The sequence below is a fragment of the Cloeon dipterum genome, chromosome 3 (genome assembly GCF_949628265.1).
Source record: "Cloeon dipterum chromosome 3, ieCloDipt1.1, whole genome shotgun sequence".
NCBI classification, from domain to species: domain Eukaryota; kingdom Metazoa; phylum Arthropoda; class Insecta; order Ephemeroptera; family Baetidae; genus Cloeon; species Cloeon dipterum.
The window spans coordinates 23,148,079-23,167,435 of record NC_088788.1 but is presented as its reverse complement, the minus strand read 5'-3'; the positions used below and the strand labels follow the sequence as shown (position 1 = coordinate 23,167,435).

At 39.6% G+C, this 19,357-nt stretch overlaps 1 protein-coding gene across 4 annotated transcripts in view; it reads right to left on the bottom strand.

Moving 5' to 3' along the window:
* The window catches only part of LOC135938298 (protein bric-a-brac 1-like), an 81,152-nt gene that overhangs the window by 30,297 nt on the left and 31,498 nt on the right, over window positions 1-19,357 (bottom strand). The gene's annotated exons all lie outside the window — the stretch shown is intronic.

The window sequence follows — 19,357 nt, the reverse complement described above, 5'->3', positions numbered from 1 at the left end:
GCGCGAGATGCTTGTTTCGAGGTGGCGATCGGCACCACAGAGAGATGTGACGAGGGTGGACACGGGGTGCGAATGAGTGGCTCGAGGGTGAGTCAAGAGAGCGAGCCCTCTTTTGATATTGATCCGCCTCACACACATACAAGCCATGTACAGAGAGGAACGCGTCCAGCCGGCGGTGGAAACGTGTTCATCATAATCCCACTTGTAAAGTGTGTAAGAACTTTTTTTGGCCCAAACACACCTGCACACAGACACGCATTCTACTGGAAGAAAGGAAAATCGTTTGGCAGAACCTCAAACACTGACTAAATCTAAATTAGCTGAGATGATCGACTGAATGAATTTGTCAGTGGTTTTTAGAATACAGAGAATTCTACAAGAGAAAATTCTGTCGAATCCTTTTTCATTTTGATTGCTACGCTAGTGAAATCTGCTCCCAATAGAGACAACTGCATTTTCAATAATTTTGCGAGGGTAAATTAAGACTCTTTCCTCTAGTGGTTTTAGTTTTAAATTATAATTTTATTGTCTCAATCCTTATTTTGCTGACTAATTGTACTAAATTAGCGTGTTGATGATTCTCTCCGCATTTCAAGAGGTCTCAATTAACTCAATTAATATCGTTTGATAGCTATTGTTGTTGACATAATTCGCGATCCGTTCCAGTTTAAGCAGACTTCGTGAATGTTGACGTACTATGGTGTATGGTATAACATACATCATATGTATTTATTCAAAGTAGAGATACGTTGGCTCACGTGTGTGGGGTCGTGTGTGAGCACACGCACATATTCGGCTATTATTAAATTACTGCTCGCAGAGATCGATGTGTTTGTTGCGAGGAGCAATTTTTTATGCGTGCTGCAAAATAATATTACTTGATATTAATTAAATTTTAATCAAGCGAATACATCTAGTATGCAATTAAGTTTTGCAGCGTATAAACTATGTATGTGGCATTACGCCTGGCATAGATGGATGCGAGCCGACTCCGCGTACACGTACACATATATAAGCTCTCCGATATACATATACAAGCACAGACGCGCGTAAATAGATATTCGTACACGTGTGTGCTCCGACAGCGCGGATATACAAGTTTGGATGTTATCACCCTAAAGCGACATCGAAGCAGAGGCCATTAATCAAATTGGCTAATCAGTAAACGAAAATTTACAAAACACAAACGAGAATAGAGTACAAGACAAATGAAATTAGGAATAAATAGAACAAAATACATTATAAAACATTTATAAGTGTCTCGGGGGACACAAATTGTAAGACACCTAACAAGTAAGCGGCCCAAAGTAAGGATATTACAGACAGGATACGACAATGGATTTGGATCCTAGTTTCTGCATTCTGTCTCTACTAGCCCAAACTCTCTTTTAGTGCGTATTTAGGATTTTGTACAAAAGGTTGAGGGTCAATGAGAAGCGTAGAAAAAATGATTGGTTTTATTTTCGAAAATGAAAGACCGTTATCTTCAAAAATACAAGCAAGAAATCCTTTTTTCCCGCTGTAGGAGAATACAGGGGAAATTAATAATTTACATAATTTAACCTCAGTGTGACCAAACACAATTATTTTCAGTATTACATTATAAAACTTCAGCGTCCAAACTGAATGCTTCATTCCTCAATATCGTTTCAGAGCATTGCCTCTAGCAAAATTGGCCAAATTTCCAGAGACAGCAAAAAGGCGAGCTAACAATGCGTCGGCTTGGATCAGCGGTAGTTGTGATTTTGGCGTGCAACCAGAGTGTTTTACACACAAGAGCGGTGTCTGGTGTATGCGTGAATGTGTTGTTGTAGCTGTTGCTGCTGGCTGGCTGGGATTGATTTAGTTGTATATACGCGTTCGCCACCGAGCACTCCAAACTAAATAGGGGTTGTTTAAGGGGGAAGGGGGCTCAAATGCATAATAATATTCTCGGCGCTCGCTATTCTATAATTAACACTGATTCCGCATCGATTGATGCTGTAACAAGCTCTGGCGCCCCAACTGCTGCCTCTCAGCGAGCGCTTCAGCCGACGTTGGCAATTTGAGCGACAGGGGCCCACCCTGATGGACTCTCAGATTGCAAACCTTGAGGCTTACTGGCCACCAGATGACCACCCCCGTCGGCTCTAATTACTGTCTGTGCACCAGTGCAGCTTAATTTGGAATTAATCCCGATTTCTACAAATCTGCACCCACGCCATCAAGTGCAATCAGATCAGTTAATGCAATCCCATGTCCGGGAATTCCGGTGTGTTGGATTCTGGTCAAAATTATCAATTTATCCACTCCAAATTTCATTTAGCTCATTAGCTTCAATATCTCGAGCAACCACAACAACTCAAATATTGATAAAATTTAATATTTTTCTAGTTTATGATATACGTCTCGCACATTCTTCACAACTCACACGGAAAAAGTTAAAATTCATGCGTCAGAATTATCATGACAGTTATGCATGTAACAAATATGATTTTAATTGCGAACAAAATGTATGTGAAATAAGATATGACAATTACAGGCAATCTGATCTGATTAGACTTCCGAAATGGAGCCATCAATCACGGCAGGTAATCAGGGCTGTGTTGCGATAAGCAGCTAAGGAAAAAGCAATGGCTTATGTCGGAATTAATCACTTTGGCGACCGCAAGGGTGTTTTGTCGCGGCGCCAAACAATTAACTAATTCATTTTCCGTACCGGTGCGCCCATTTTCCACCACATCCATTCAACCGCTCTATGATACGGTGGCGAATTAAAAAGCCAGCGAGTGAGCCGTGCGGCTCTTTCTCTCTCTCTAACCTGAACGTGCACACTCGCATATTTGTAAATACGCGCGTGTTGGTGAGCGCTGCGGGTGCGGGGAAGTGGATCATAGCCACTTGCCGCTGGACGCGTGGTTTTCATTTGCTTTCAATAGAGTTGCAGATTATATAAATTTCCCCTCTTTAATTAAAATTTCAACGAGGAAAAAACAACACGGAAAATTTTACCGTGTCTTCGCAAGATAAAAAATAATCGAGTTTGGTCTACCAGGAAAATATTCGTAATATTGACTGAATTTTGGTATCCGTTTGGAGCTGTAATTTGATTTTTGTGAATGTACTAATATGGTTTATCAAATAAAACTAGAATATTGCACTCAAAATAATCTGCTGCTGTCGCAATTTACCTGCCAAGCTAAAATAAAGTTGCTTCAAGTATATCTAACCTTTTGGAGAAAAGCTGATTAATTTTAAAATGTTGACCTATTATTTACAAGCATGTAACCAAGCAATTAAACTATAAAACCTTTTTAAAAGGTTTCATATGTCATTGTAACACTGCCCTTTGCAATTTTGGTGGTCGCGTGCCTTGCGCTATCAACAGCGGCCAGTATAAAACACCAAAAGCGTCACCTTTGTGTGCGGCGCGCGAACAATTCCCTCTCTGCTTGCTTTATATTAATTCGTCGACGTGTTTCACAAATTTCACTCTGTCCGAGTGTGTGTGTATACGTTCGCAGTCGCCAGCTCGCGTATTATAATGATTAATAATAATAAAGGCCGGTCCGTCGACCGGCGGCGGTCGTGCCACTTTTGATGCTCTGTGTCGATGCGATTGTTTTCCATCACACCTTCTCTGTGTGCTCGGCCGGCAAATTTATTAATAGAGCGAGAGAGAGAGAGGTGTTGTTGTTTGCACAAACGACGGATTTCCACACCGCAACGCTGATTTACCGCCGATTACGAATTTCATCACTCAACGTCAACTTCAATTTCTACATTTCTGTGCTCTTCTGACAATTAGCCAAATGACCAATTTTTAGAACAATTGATTCTTAGTCTATGTTAATTTTACTTTTGTTTGACCAGCCTGGCGTGTTTCAAGTACAAACAAATATTTTTACATTTACTAGTTTTTATTATCCTTTGTTCAAGTTTAAAAAGTAAAAGATTTGGCTTGGAGAAATGAGTCCTCTGTATTACTTTATGTAAGATCGATGCAGTCCAAAAAAAATTCTTCCATCTTATAAGTATATTGAAAATAAGAAGCGGATAACATAAATCATCTTACCCTATTTAAGGAAATAAATTATGGTTTGGATTATGGATTCATGGAATGAGTTTTATTTTCCTCAAATTGTTAAATGAAAGACTGCAAGTGGCTCCCCAATCATTTTGTTTTTATCAGCCTATAACTTAAAATGAGCCAGTTCAGCTAGAAAGACCAGGAAGCTCATAATTCTCGTCCACCTAAATTATTAACGATCATGTCATTAAAAATACGATTAATCAATTTTTCAGTCAAATTCTTTCGGGCAGTCCATCCAAATCACGTCAAACCGTTTCACGAAACGGTTGCACCCATTTTTTCACCATGAGTGTGGTCACAAATCAGCGAAAAATAAAAGCTCTCCATACAACATGTATATATTTTAAGCACACGCCGCAAAAAGTGAATTAAATTTTGAATGAACGCTCGGGCGTGGGGGCCGAGAGGGTGGGTGGCGACGGGCCGGTGATGCTGTTTGCAGTCCGACAGCAACGTGTCATCATTATTTGTTAATAAATGAAATATTGGATTGTAATCAATCTCTGGTAATTGGAATTAGCACAGCAGCCGCGTGACATGTGTACTGCCGCTCGCTGCGAATTAGTCATGGTAATTTATATTTGAATGCGACGCGCATCCACCGACGCACGCTGACTGCCCAGATCCATTTTATTTATTTTTACCGCTCGTCGTGTGCACGAAGCTGGTATGCGCTGCTTGATCAGCCACTGCCTACACGCAGCAAATAATAGTTTGCTACCCCCGCAAATAGTTGATGCGTTTCCATAAAATAATTGATATATAATTTCGCTAAAGCCTGTGGCTCATCCATGAATTTGATGCAGAACTCGCTTTTGAAATTCCGATATAACTACAGCAGTAAAAGGGTGCTTTACAAAATCAAGTGATATAGAAATGCATCAAATTGCAACGTAGATTCCATAATAATTATTGTCAAGTTAATCGGTTGGTCGTCCGTACCATTAAAAAAAGATCAAATAGGTTTTAACTTAAAACCATGTTTATATTGGCGTGATTTTATCTCCGCATAGAGAAAAACAAACAGTCAACGAATGAACTGCTAAAATGTCAAAATTAAAATTCATATTTCCAAATTTTGATCCACTATTCAATTCAGTTTTATGGAAATAAACTTCAATTTTTCGCTTTTTACTTGTCTTTCGCTTTGTATAATCGCATCAGCCGACTCGACCGGATTAAAATTAACGCGCAAAAATCAATATCGAATCTAATAATATGTTTTTGATGAATCCCATTGGCGTATGTATTGTGCAAAAAGGACGAGCACGCGGCAGAAGGGGGAATCTAATTTTTCCTCCTTTTACTTTTTCATTTCATCTGTTCGCTGTGTCCACTAGCTCTTTCAACCCTCTCGCCGTCCAATCAATGATACAATATTACATTTTTTCCACCTCTCTCCCTCCTCTGCAGAGGTTTTTTCCCGATGCACGCGCGTGTCCAATATTCCGGCGAAAGAGAGTCGGGCTGCCGTATTATGCAGCAGGAAATTCCGCGAGTGTAACTTGCGGCTTATTTCGTGAGAAAGGCTCCACTACAGCAGCGTAACTTTCGAGTTTGCAGCGTTTCGAGCCGCCTGTAGGGGCGATTTAGCCGGCAAGCGTGCATGCGCTCTGCCGTCGCGCGCTCTCTCTCTCTCTTTTTTGCATGCCGCTTGGATATAGAAAATATCTCTTGAGGGACACTTGTTGGCGTTTTGTCGCCCATACAGACGACCTCCATCCGATATCGCCAACTAGCTAGCTTGTTTTTAAAGCTGATAGCTCAGCCGGCACTTTATTCGCGAGTGATGCCCCCGCCGCCAATCGGCTTGCCAAGCGCCTTCTTACTTATGCAACCAGTTGGACACTCGCGAACACTGACCGCGCACGCTGCTGAAAGAGTGATTTTTCCGACTCTCTATACCGTGTCTAGAATGGCTTAACACGTTGAATAAGTCAATTAAGAATTTTATATTTGTTTTCAGAGCAGCCAACGTGAAATAAAAAAGCCAATCAAGCCTACGACAAAAACCACACCAGGCATTTTTAATTATTTTTCAGGGAGCACCTCCAAGATGATTTTGCTGTCACAAGAAAAATTCTCGACTGTCAAACCAGACTCGGCTGCTAGATCAGAGGTATTTCGTAACTCACGTGAGACAGAGAGTTGTGAGCATATTTTGAGGAATTATGCGATTATGCTGGAAAAATCTCCTCAGTACAATAAAGCTTCTGGGCGACCAATTTTCAAAGCTTGGCTCAAGCTCAAAGTAGGGTAGAGGCAGAGAGCGCGACAAAAGGGTAAGCCAAAAGCAAATTACAAAGTGCGTGTAATTACGCAAAACAGCACATGGATCTCTCTCTCTCTTTCCTCTCTTTCAGCACAAGTGACTGATTGTGAGAGCGAGCGAGCGAGCGTGCGCTCCGGCCACATTTTATTCGAGTCAAGATGAAAGGGAAGGGTAAGGTATTATTTATAATTAAATAAAATCAATCTCCTGCTCGTTCTCTCTCTCCTGCTGCTGTATCAATTTAGAGGCAGGCATAAAAAGGGAGGGAGATGCTCTCTACGGGGAAGTGATACAGTGAGCGGAGACAAGTTTGGCATTCTAGCGTGCAGTGAACTCGCAACAGATTTAAATATACTATGTCTAATAATGTATGTCTACATTTGTAACGACTTGATAGCAGGGAGTTAGAATATTTTCATTAATATAGTTCATTGCTATTTTTCTGGGAAGAGCCGGAATTGCTAAATACCCTATAAAATGCTGAAATAAGAAATACACAAAGAAAATTACCCACAGGGGTTCTATTTTTTCTTTTTTAAATTCCGACAGACATTTATTAGTGTGTCACTACCCCTTTTCGAAGCTTGAGAATTTCTCTATATTTCAGGCAGGCCTCACCGCCCACCGTTTTATAAATGTATATGTAGGCTGGTGTATTTATTATTATATTTGTTATGTACGCGCGCGCAACGAGCGAGAGAGCGAGGAGAGGCTGAAGTTCTTACAAAGTAATTAACCGGCTCTCTCTGCATTGTACTAACTGAGTTATGAATTGGGTGGTGGGCTCGAGGGGGGGGGGCGTTTGATACACAGCAAGGGTGGAAAATGGAATTAGTGGAGAGAGCAAGTGCGAGAGAGGCAGCGCGGGGCGTGCGGGGGCGGTGGAGGGAGCTTGCACTCGCTTTCACTCGATCTCGTTCAGATTGTAATTGTATTTTGACGTCACAAATATAAAATGAAATAAAAATATTTAACAAAAAGCGAACGGCGAGCGAGAGACCGAGGGAGAGAGTGAAGCAGGAATGTCAATATGCCAGTGAAATAAAAAAAGAGACAAAAACAGCGGCGGTGGCGGTGGCGGAGGAATAATGAAAAAAATAATATCACATGCATCAGTGGAGTCTCGAATTTTTACATCGAGGCGCAGAGTAATAAAAGAGGAGAGAATATATATATATATATATATTCTGCGCTATGGTGCCCTGCCGCTGATAATAATGCTGAGGCATATTTTTATGAATAAAATAAAGCTTAACAAGAATTTGAATACAGAGAGTGTCGACGAGAGCGAAATTTTTTTCTAAAAAAAAGTAGGAGGAGCAGGCGCGCTGGATGAAATTTACATATTTTTGTGAAACGACATTAGGAAATTTTATAAGGAATATTACTTTTTATTCGTCATCGTGCCCTCTGTATAAAGATTTCATCATTTTCCATCTCCTTTCTTTTCCTCCTTTTCCTCCGAGCTCTCTCAACAATAACAAGAGAGACGAGCTGGTTTACATAATTTATAAATAAACATTCATGTTACTGTGGTGGTTGTTTTGGGATGCGTCTCTCTCTCTCTCTCTCTCTCTCTCGCACTCTCTGCCGCTCTCCTCTTTCTCTTTTATTTCGGCAGCACCATTCTTGTTGTTCGCATGCTGTTTTCCTAACATTTTACAGCCCTCTCGCCGCCGCACTTGACCTTCTTTTCGGGTTAAAGATGCCAAATGATTTAATTTTATATTTCATAAAACTTTATCTCCGCCGACAATAAAAAACATCAAGATTTTATTGCGCCTCTGAGTGGGCGCCCTCTTAATAATTCATTAACCCCGACACTGGGCGGAGGCAAAAGTTGAGATGAAAATTTAGTGTGTGCACAGCATAAAGGGCGCCAGAGTGATGGAAATCGGCATTCCACTGTTCTGAGAATGCAAACCAACTTCGTCATGACTCAATATTAATATTGTCCTCAAATTGGATTTACACGCTACAACAACTCCTCGGAATGATTGAGGAATAATTACTTAGTTTGTTAAATTGAATTTTAGCTCGTAGATTTTGATTCTCGGAAATTTTATCACTTAACTCTTCAGACAACATCATACTTTTATGAAAATGAAATATTGAAATAAATGTTTTCGTTCAAGGGGGAACTGGAATTCGATTTCAGCAAGTTAATAATTTGTCCGACGAGTTTGTTACTATAGGCAAAAGGTTGCTACAAATTTTTCCTATCATTATTTGATTGTTATTTCAAGACTACTTGTAACCACATATGCTCAACCAGAAATATTATTTCTGATCAAATGAGTTTTCAACCGTCAAAAATGACACCCCCTGTTTTTAATAATAGCACATTTCCGAAAGGGTTGGACCGGAAATAAGAATATTTTCCTCTCTACTCACGAATCTCAATAGAGTCGATAGCCTTCCAGAAATATGAGAATGACTCACCTGAAACAGAAGGAAAACATTTGATTAGACAGTGACAACTTCTTGATGAGGTCTACATCCGCCGAATGCACGCGTACGTACAAATAACTAAAAATCACTCGAGACGAAAAGGAAAGCAATCAGGGCGGAAAAGCCGCAGGCAGAACAAAAAGGGCCGTCTCGCAACAAACGTAATTAAATTCGGGCTTCTCGCGTCAGCACGGTATGTGTATAATTTTTATTTGGATTTGGATAAAATCACCCTTTTCCCAACTGACACCCCCTCTCGCTCGCTTTTGACCAATAAAAACTATTAACGCATGCACAAGCGGGAGGAAACTGGCAGCGACCGGATGATTTTCGCTCTCTTTCCGATGCCAAGAAAGAAAGTGGGAGTAACGGAATGAAAGAAAGGGTTAATCACTCACACTTCCACCCTCACTCACTGTGGAAGGGCCGATAAGAGCAGTGCGCGCCGCCAGACACGCATACACTCGCGCGTGTTTCCCTATTTTCATTGCATTTTTGATCTAAAGCACGCCCAGACTGTAGTATTTTTATTATTGCTGCCAACCAGCAGGACTAGCAATAAAACAACATAATTTTGAAGTTATAAATAACACCATGAAAACAGCAGAGAAAATGGCGGAAATAGTAAAAAGGACTTTTGCGTGAATGGGGTAGAATGCAGTGGCAGGGGCGTTTAGAAATGTTTTTATTACACTATGCGTTTAATTATGATATCAAATAAAGCGATAGGCAACGCGATGAAAATTTTAGTTTGATTAGTTTCTGATAGACGGTTATAGATACATTATAATGTTAAGCTGACTAGTAAAGAATTATTAAACCAGTAAAAACACCAATCTTTTGTTTAAATTTTTGGAGATGCTATCTAAACGTGACAGAACTCACGATTTAACAACTACCACTATTAAAGACTTTTCATATTAAAAGGAATTTTTATTCGTTAGCTCGTTAAGTGGTAATGTGATTTTTTTACGAAAAATTGTTTAATTATTATCATAGTCTGTGAGGAGAACGTCTTATGGAAATTATCATTGCAAAAGATTATTTTTTACATTAATAGCGAAAACTCTATATGCTCCTACAACGCTGAAGGTGCTCGTGTCTCAAAAAAGCTTCCTCGAAAAGGAAAGCAGTAATCCTTAAATGGAAATGTCGCTTATTTTTCATTTGCGGATTTCTCCTTTTCCTTTCCAGCTCTCTCTCGGAACAACTTTTGGTAAGTTTTTAATTTGCAATGATATATTACAAGTCATTTGTCACAATGAAGCTCGCAGATGACGTTGCGAGAAGGGGATGAAAAACTTTGCCAGGATGTAAAATATTTTTCTCTCTCCACTTTATACACGTCTGCCCGCACGCATTTTCGGCCCGAGAGTTGTACATACGCACGTACATAAGTGTGTGCGAAAGCAAAAAAGGTGAAAATTACGTTTTTAGAAAAAAACGAGGACGGCGACGCCGAGGAGAAGAAGACGAAGAGCGTGAGAGGCGGCGCGAGCGCAGAAAATGTTTGTGTGTACACTGGGAGCATTTCTTCGTTAACTCTTGGCAGGCCTGAGTATAATTTATTATTTCCGCCAAGCCTTTTTCTTATTTATTTTTCTTTTTCTGCTCCCTGCTTTAATTTAGTTTAATATTTTAAAGGAGTAAACGAAGAAAAACAAGAAGGCAAAAATGGCTCTCCTGCTGCTCAATTTCGTACCTATAGAGCCAAGTCAAGAGCGCCACCAGAATGCACGAGATTTGATTTAATTTAATAACAAGACGCGCGCGACGCTGTACAGGGGGTAAGTGAAATTTATATGTGTGTTCACGTGCATCAGCACATCTGAAATAATGTTTGTGGAAAGAGAGCAGCCGAAAAGAAAACAGGAGGTGAGCATGAGCAGTGGTGCTGAGGAAAACATTTTAAAATATTAGACACCAAAGTTTTGTTGCCATGGGGCGATGTTTGAGTTGAGCCTGCAAAATTAAATTCGTATGCCAATGTGAGCATTACATGTACACACGTGATGGCAAATACAGGTTTGGAAATAGGACAGAGTGGCATTAAATTCAGTAATCTTTAGCTGAACACCAGGCGCATCTTGAATGGCGCCCCGCGCAGCAGAAGTAGTCATATTTCAAGGGGGATTATAGAACTACATTACACCACTCATTTCTCTTCCGCCTTATTAATATCTGCGTGTCATTTCTGACGACGTTTCTGCCTGCACGCAGAGCCAAGGGAAATGCAGCGAGATTTGTCTCTCTGGCGTTGCTGGTGCAGCGCAGCCCATTGTTTTACCCGCGCCTAGAAATGTGTATTTACGATCTGAAGAGATAAGCACGCCGAGAGTGGAAAAGGGGAAATAATTTTGGGGCCCTTGTCTACAACTCGGTTCAACTCCATATGTTCTAAATTTAGTTGGAGCCCATGATTATGGTTAAACCCTCACCAAAATTTTACAGAAAACTTATAAAACTATTTGAACTTCGACGTCGCTAAATTATTAACATGAAATTAACAAAGAGCGCAGTTATCGATTTGGAACTGTTCCACGCGATGACTCAAAACGGCCAGCTCAAGTAACAATCTAGTCCCGGCATAGAGGCTCAAAATAAAATTCCAGCGATCATGTCACATTAAAAAAGCAGTGTTGAATCAATAAAACGCTGTCCTGGGTAAAAAAAATAGCACGCACTCTTAATACGCAAAAAACCATATTAATGGATTTCTGTGATTGCCGTACGTGGCAGCGACGCGTAAATTCTGGATGTCGTTAATTCCGCGAGGCTGTGACTAAATTGAAACGGTTGAACGCGCGCGCGAATATTTAGTTGGACGGCAGGTACGAACGTATTAATTGAAGAGATGGCGATTAATATGAAGTTGTGAGAGAGCGGGCGAGTAATCAGGCGGCGTGCGTGGCGGCAAAACAGCGACCGCGCGCGCTGTTTGTGCAGGCACTGGCGGCGGAGGGCTGTTTGGTGTGATTCGCAGCGAAATTGTCGCCCCATCAGAGTGTCATACCATCCCATCACGCACTAAAACGAACCCAGCCTCACGTGTAATTTAACCAAATGGCTTTAATTTTCTATTACGCCGCTGATTACCTTATCAGCTGTAAATTTAAATGTAATAGCTCTCTTCTACCTATGTCCAAATATAAAGATCCGTCAAAGAGTTTGCGCCCAACGTTGATCCACAGCAAAAAAGAAGGGGATTTTTTGGTGGTAATTTTACTAATGCTCGTTTTTCTATAGCTAAACTAGCTATCCAAACATGAATGCGATCATCATCGACGAATCTAAATTGACACTTCTAAAAAAAAAACGTTTAGATTAAAATTTAAGAAAGAAAATTCGACATTTTTAATTCATACTCGGATTTTATTTGGAAATGAAGGAAAAACTGGATTAACTTACGCACATTTTTTTGTAAAAACGAAAAGCATCGTAATAAATCAAGCCCTTCTCTAAAAATATCTAGAAATTGTAATAAGAAAACCAATTTTTATGAACCAATCAACCTCACAATTTTCTTAACGTCTATATCTGTATCGGTGCATGTGAAAAAGTCACGATCACACCTGATAGTAAGTAATTTTTGCCAGTTATGAGGCGTGGAGCGGCGCTTGCCTTCCACCCTATTAGCGTCGGCGCCGTAATTTAAATGGGAACCGGTTGGCTGAGTGGCGCCGCGCGCGCGTCATAATTATCGATATTTTAATAGCTTTCCTAATTGTATTAAAAGAAATTTAATTCCAGTCTCTCGCTCGCGCTCTTTTAATCAACGCATGTTTTAATTACCAGCAGCGAAATCACCTCTCGCGAGTGAGCGACGACTAATCAAACATTGGATGCTGCACCGCGAGAGAGCAGAGAGACTGCTGGTTGCGGATGAGAGGCGAAATTGACATCAAATCCGCGACCAGGCCAATTATTATTTTCCGCATGCTCCGCCGAGCCAGAAGTTTTGCAATTAAAAATTTCGCCGCTGTTTGAAGAGTACTTATACGCGAATGCTAAATAAAATGAACGCGGCGTGAGCGTTCATAAAACGTATTCATGTATGTGAGAGACTATGTGTGTATGTGTGCTCAAATTTAATCCTTGCAGCTTTTTACTTCTCGTGTACTTTAATGCTGAGAGAATTTAATCTGTGATCGCCTCATATTTTATAGCTTCTGTTAACGTTCACGTATATAATAAGAGTGTACATATGTACATATTTTCACGTAAAAACGACTCGCCGGAGGCGCCGAGGCTGCACAGGGGCAGTGCGAGAAACACGTTGGTTCCTTTTTCGTAAAAATAGCTCGATTTAAATTTTAATAACGATCAGTCAGTTCGACTTTTAAATTAAAAAGTTTCATACTTCAATAGAAATTCTAACATTTGAAATTAAAATTTTAAAAGTTGAATCAATTGATTTTATTGCCCTAGACTCATGAGTTGTTAAACACGAAGCAGATTAAAATGCACCAGAAATTTTACCTTCCTCAACATCTGTTTTTTCACCGACTTTGTCCTGACGTAAATTATTTTAAATTAATATTCAAACAATTCCGTTAATATATTATTGAACACTGCCCGCTCCAAATACACAGCGCGAGAGACTTGTATTACGCTACTTTTTGAAGTAAAAAGTGCCTTCTGCAAGAACAATGGACGCAGGCTAAGTAGAAAATCTGTATGTGTGTATGACTTTGGGATTAAAGACTTTGAGCGAAATCGATAGCCAACCGCATGCATATAATCTCGCCGCGCGCTCTTTTTCTCTCTGTGTTCCCTTTCATCTTCTTATTATTTCCACCCAACTTGGAACGGGCCTTTATGAAATATTTTAAAACACGCTCACTGCTCGGTAATGGCTTTAGAAACTCCGGCTGCCGCAATTAGGAAGGCAGTGAATTTGTATTTATTTATATTGTAATTCACTGTGTATAGAAAAAGGAGAATGTATGAATAGTCATAAACATTTTTAAGAAGGCGAGGAGCGCAGTCTGGCTTTTAAAATCTTACACATAAAATTAGATTTCCCCACGCACACCAGAGAGGCTTTTATGAGCGGGTACATGTAATATTTATTTGATTAATATTTATATTCCGGAGCCGTGGAAGGGAGAAAAAGTCAGAGCGCAGCTGACTCGGAAGAAAATATGACGAGAGAGGGAATAAATAAACACACTCTGTTGGAATATAATGCCGGGCAGTTTCTTTGCGCCCGTCTGTACTTTTTATATTTGATAATGCATGCCATAGAACTAACTCTTGTACGTGTGTATAAATTTATTTCGAATCTTATATAGAATAATAAAAATAAATTGCTGCCTGCTCTCGCTCGTAGGCGTACGCGGCGGCGGCAATTTAAATTTTAAATAAATCCTAAGCAGGAAGGTCAGAAAAGAAAAAAAATATTTGAGCATTGCTTCATCAGGCGATGGCGTCTGCCGCTAAAGAGAGAGCATGCTTTTTTAAATTTTCATGGAAAAAAGCGACTCACTCACTTTCTCGACAAGTAAATTTTTAATGCTTCAAGCACACGAAATATGATCATTTTTGCTCATTAAATTTTTAAAATATGCTGCAGGATTGTTAATTTGTGCCATGATTGTATGTTATTTTGAATAAAAACCGTATTTGGCTGCTTATCGAGCGCCGGTTTTTCATTAAAATGTCACTTTTTTGACACAAAAATGAAGAAAATGCATGAGGCGCCGCGGTTCAGGAATAAATTCACAATTCAGCGTTTGGCGAAAAACAACGTAACGCAACTATGAGCAAAGAATGCGCGTTGTTTCTGTGTTTACAAAATCTTACAGACTTAATAAAAATTTCACGCTCTCTACGCTGACGCACGTGAAATAAACGTTAAAGGCCGCATTATTTTGCACATCTTATAAGTTATGAGATAGCATCGTCTGAAAAATGACAACCTTCCAACTTGCAAAACTTTTGAATTTAAAAATACATTTAGAGAATTATTTTAGCCCCATCATCTCGTTTGCAATTGAAAATTTTCACGTGTTTTATTTCTTATTTCCACAAACTATTAATCCTAAATTGGAAGGTATATAGCACATCCAAGAAAAAAATATTTTGTCAAAAGCAATCACGTGTTGAGACATTTTTTCTCGCTGCTTTAACTTGGAATTACTTTGTGAATTTAAAACAAACACATTATGATTTAATATGTGCAGAGAAATAAAATTCATTCATTTAATTCTTTCTCTTGAAGCCCCCTCAATTGCTAAAATTGTTTCCATCTAAGCGCTCAATAAAAACTAATTGTAAACAGAAAATGGCTCTACACTCTACGCGGATTTACTAAAAAGAGGGACTAATTGTAAGAGAGTGATATATGAGAAAATTTATTTCGCATGTAGGGTAGAACCCATTTATTATTTCCTTTTCTTAAATTTACTAAGAGAGTAATTTTTATAGCCATCGAATTATTGTAAAAGCTGTAGCAATTACAGTTGAATTGACGAAAATCAATTTGAAATTATGGCAATTGAGCAGTTGGGCAGGTTGAGGCATGAAATTAGTTGTTTTACAACAACAATTAAATACATTGAGCACCGATAGCTTTTCAAGTGGCCGATTGCTTCAACTACAGCTCGTAAAAATTAGTAACATTTCAACTCAACAATAATCAAACTGTACAGAGAAAACAACAAAATACAATCATGCTTTTGCACTTGATTTTTATTTTATTTTACTGTGAACAGCTTGTTTGTGAAATTTTCCTTTTAACAAAATAAATCATTGATATTTTGTATGCTCAAGTTTGAAAATCGTAGTCGTTTTTAGATTTGAATTGGTTTTTAGAGAATATTTTAGGTAAAATGTATAATTTTTCGCAGATTTAAATTAACAGAATAATTGTTGTTTCATAGCAGAGGGCAAACAAGATTGTGTGACCGCAAGTGCAACGTCCTTCAATGCAGCTCCTCCTGAGCAAGCACGTACGTCGGTATTGGCTACATTATACACGTGCAATCTGCAGAGACCCGAATTGGGCGGGCGGCGCAGCCAAGATATTGGCGAGCAAATGGAGATAAATATTCAGGAGCGAGCAGAGCAGGAGCAGCAGTCAGTCGAGTCGAACAATACATTAATATCGGCCATTAATTACGATAGGTGTTTGTTATTGTGGCAGTTGTGAATTATTATTAACAATGGGCAGAGAGCAGCATGCATTATGCTGACGCCGGCATGATTACCTGAACAAACACCTCTGGGGATCGCAATAATATGTATAATGTGATATTACGCCAAGAGAGCGCGCGCCAAATAGGCCTATATCTATATTTGTATTATTACCCTTCCGCCCAGCGTCCGTGCGCATAGCTGTGGCTCGGTGTGTATGTGTAGCGAACGGCGGCTGACTCGGTGAATGTGCCGTGCACAATTATTAGATATGCATGTGTGTCAGCGAAATTATGCTAGAGCCGCTCTGAATAATATTAATAATTATATTGGACGGTCGTGTTTGCTCTTGGTGCTCGTCAAAATTATATACCATCGGCATCTCTCTCTCTGTGCGTGTGTCTTCAATTAAAACTAACGCTGCCGCAGCTTCCGCTCTCTCGACCGACAAGCTTCGGCGGAGCCACCGACATAAAATTTTACAATACGCTCGCTCGTCTTTTGCTCTCGACAGTATTGTAAAACCCTTTCTAGTTTTCACTGCGCACTAAAAAGATTTTGTGTTCCCGTATACATTATTGCACACTTCGCGTGGCGAAAAATTAGCTCTTCTTTCTAGATTTGAATCGAGTTTGCTCAGAATACAAAGTGAATTGTTTTGAGATAAAACGCTCGTTTAAACTAAATTTACAATTTATACAGATTAAAGAATAATTTTACCATAAATTCGAGAGCTTTACTGAAGTGCATGACTTCATGAAATCCACAAACTTTCAGAGCTTAATTGGGAATGAATTATGCTTTGGGATTATGCAACCGGCCGTGCAAGCAGCCAGCTAAAGGGCATAAGTAGATTAACCTCGTTAAATTATCGAGACAGTTTCAGACAGCAGACGACTATTGGAAATCATAAATTATTATTTTGTGTCAGCATGGCACCGTTGCAGTTGCTGCATTTTGTTAAATAGGCTCGTTGGCCGCTTTTCAAGCGAATGACAGCTTTTATTAAGTCTCGTGCAATTCAGCCACGACATGCATTGAGCATGATATTAATAAATGGAAAAAGTTAAATCATCGGCTATAAGGGAATGAAAAGACCCAAGCCCATTATTATACAATGAACTTAAAAAGGATTTTAAACAAAAATCTTTTTGATTTTTAAGTAGCATGAAATTTAAAATGATCACAAGAGTGTGTTTTTACGATGTTTTCAGACGCCAATGGATTTTTTCGACGGATATGAGCACACGCATGAAAGAGACAAATGCGCGGCGTTTTTGATTGCACTCCCTAGGCGTGTGATTGCCAATATTATTGCCGGTGTGCCTTTTGATAATTTGATTTTTCCGGTCATGCAGCGCGCGCCGATTTTCATCTCTTGGCCAATGCGACAAAGCAGGTCCCACACACATAGAAAGAATTACTCTCACGTCACAAACGCAGGCAAAAAATCAATCAAACGCCGTGGATTACGCTCTCTCTCTCTCTCTCTCTCTCTCTCTCTCTCTCTCGCTCTCGCTCTCGCTCTCTCTCTCTCTGCCGCCGCCGCCGCCATACCTCATGGGGAACACATAATCCTATATGAATAAATTTGCCTTTGAATGTAGCGAACGAAATTCAATTAAATTTTTTGAATATGTCATCTGATCCGCGCCATATTTTTAGAATAATCATATCTGCCGACTGCCGTGTGGATTTTCCGCCGAAAAATCAGCCTCTGTGTTGCTACTGCTGCTGCTGCTATACCACCGGTTTTTCTCTTCGAAAATTTTTGATTACATATAACTCGATACTTTTTCAGTGTGTGCATGTGAGAGGCAAGAGAGAGGGGCAACTAGAAACGAACGCTATTGAATTTTTTATTTTATTATTTCTGCTGGTGCCGAGCAAACATTTTCCACTCTTTCTCCTTCCTTCTCCTATCGAAAAAATAAATATCAAAACGACGGAGCACAAAGAAAATACACGTCCCATATATGTATACGTGCGCACACACGCAGCAACGTAGAGACCTAACACAAAAGCAAATACACCGAGACGTGGAGAAAAATTATATTTATATTATTTTCCGGCGGAGGAATGAATAAATAATGACGCGCCGGCTCGTCATGCTGCATAGAATATGAGGGAAATATAATAATATACATCAGCCGCGCGGTATACACACACACACGGATACACACACATATACATTCATACATATCCCTCAAACTCACATGTGCCGTGTGTGTGTGTGTGTTTCTCTCTCCGTCTGTCTGTGTACAGTATATATTATAAACAGAGGAATACATTAATAAATACATCTCATTGAATAAATACATATTATATGCATTCATCTGGTGTTGCGGCCGCCGAGATGTGAGTTTCGCAACGAGGGGCACCGCGAGGGTATATATTGAACTCACCTTTCTTTTCTTTCCCTGCCTGCACTCATGCAATTCTAATGCAATTGCCCGAATTGCGGAATTTCAGGGTACACATCGCGCATCGACCTGCAAAATTAGACAGCTGCTGCCTTTGTAAGTCGCGCATTGAAAAATTGCCGGATGTTGAAATTTCATCGCGTAAAAGCTTTTGAATTTATTTTAATTCTTGAACGCACTAGCGGTTGAATTTTTCGTCATAAATATTAAACAAGTGGAATACCGAAGAGTTTTGCAATTCAACTCAAATTCATTTAACAACAGTGCTGGAGTGAACTGTTAGCATTCTAAGAACTCTATTGATTTTCTAAATTACAATTTTTGATGAGCAAGTTGTACTCATCACAGCAAATTAACTCCGGTAGAGCGTTAGCCTTATTTAATTAAAGAATATTTTTATCTATGCAACCAGACCACTAATCCGAAAGGCGCCTATTTTATTTTCTAGGATATTTAGTTTCAAAATTAAGTTTATTATGGGCTGACAGGGCAACTCTATTTAATGCAGGATAAAGATTTTATCCCACCCCCATAAATTTCTGTTTAAAACTTTGGAGACATAGTTAGACGAACACTTAAGGGTTACTGAGTGTTAGTAAATACTGTTGCGCATCGTGATCAAAAATGATTGCAATGCTAGATAGTAAGATTATCTATTTTTCTCATCCTAAACAATACCGAGCATTCCACACAGCTGAGTCGAATAATCTTCTCTTCCGTATAAAAATATTTTCGGCCTTTGCACGGTCACTGATATTATTTTTTCCGGATTACCAATTTACTTTTCGGGGCGAAGATTTTCGGGTCTATGATGTCATCAGTTTTCGGGCCAAATTATTTCGGGCCAGATCAGAGCCCCCCCCCCCCCTTCCATGGCATTAGTATTGACAAGATCCGAAGATTTCGGCATGTCAGAAACGCAAATATTCCACAATTAAATTTACAGTCGCAGCTCCGAGTAATTAATTGGCGCGTCTAGTTTGCGAGTTGAGTGCTGCTACT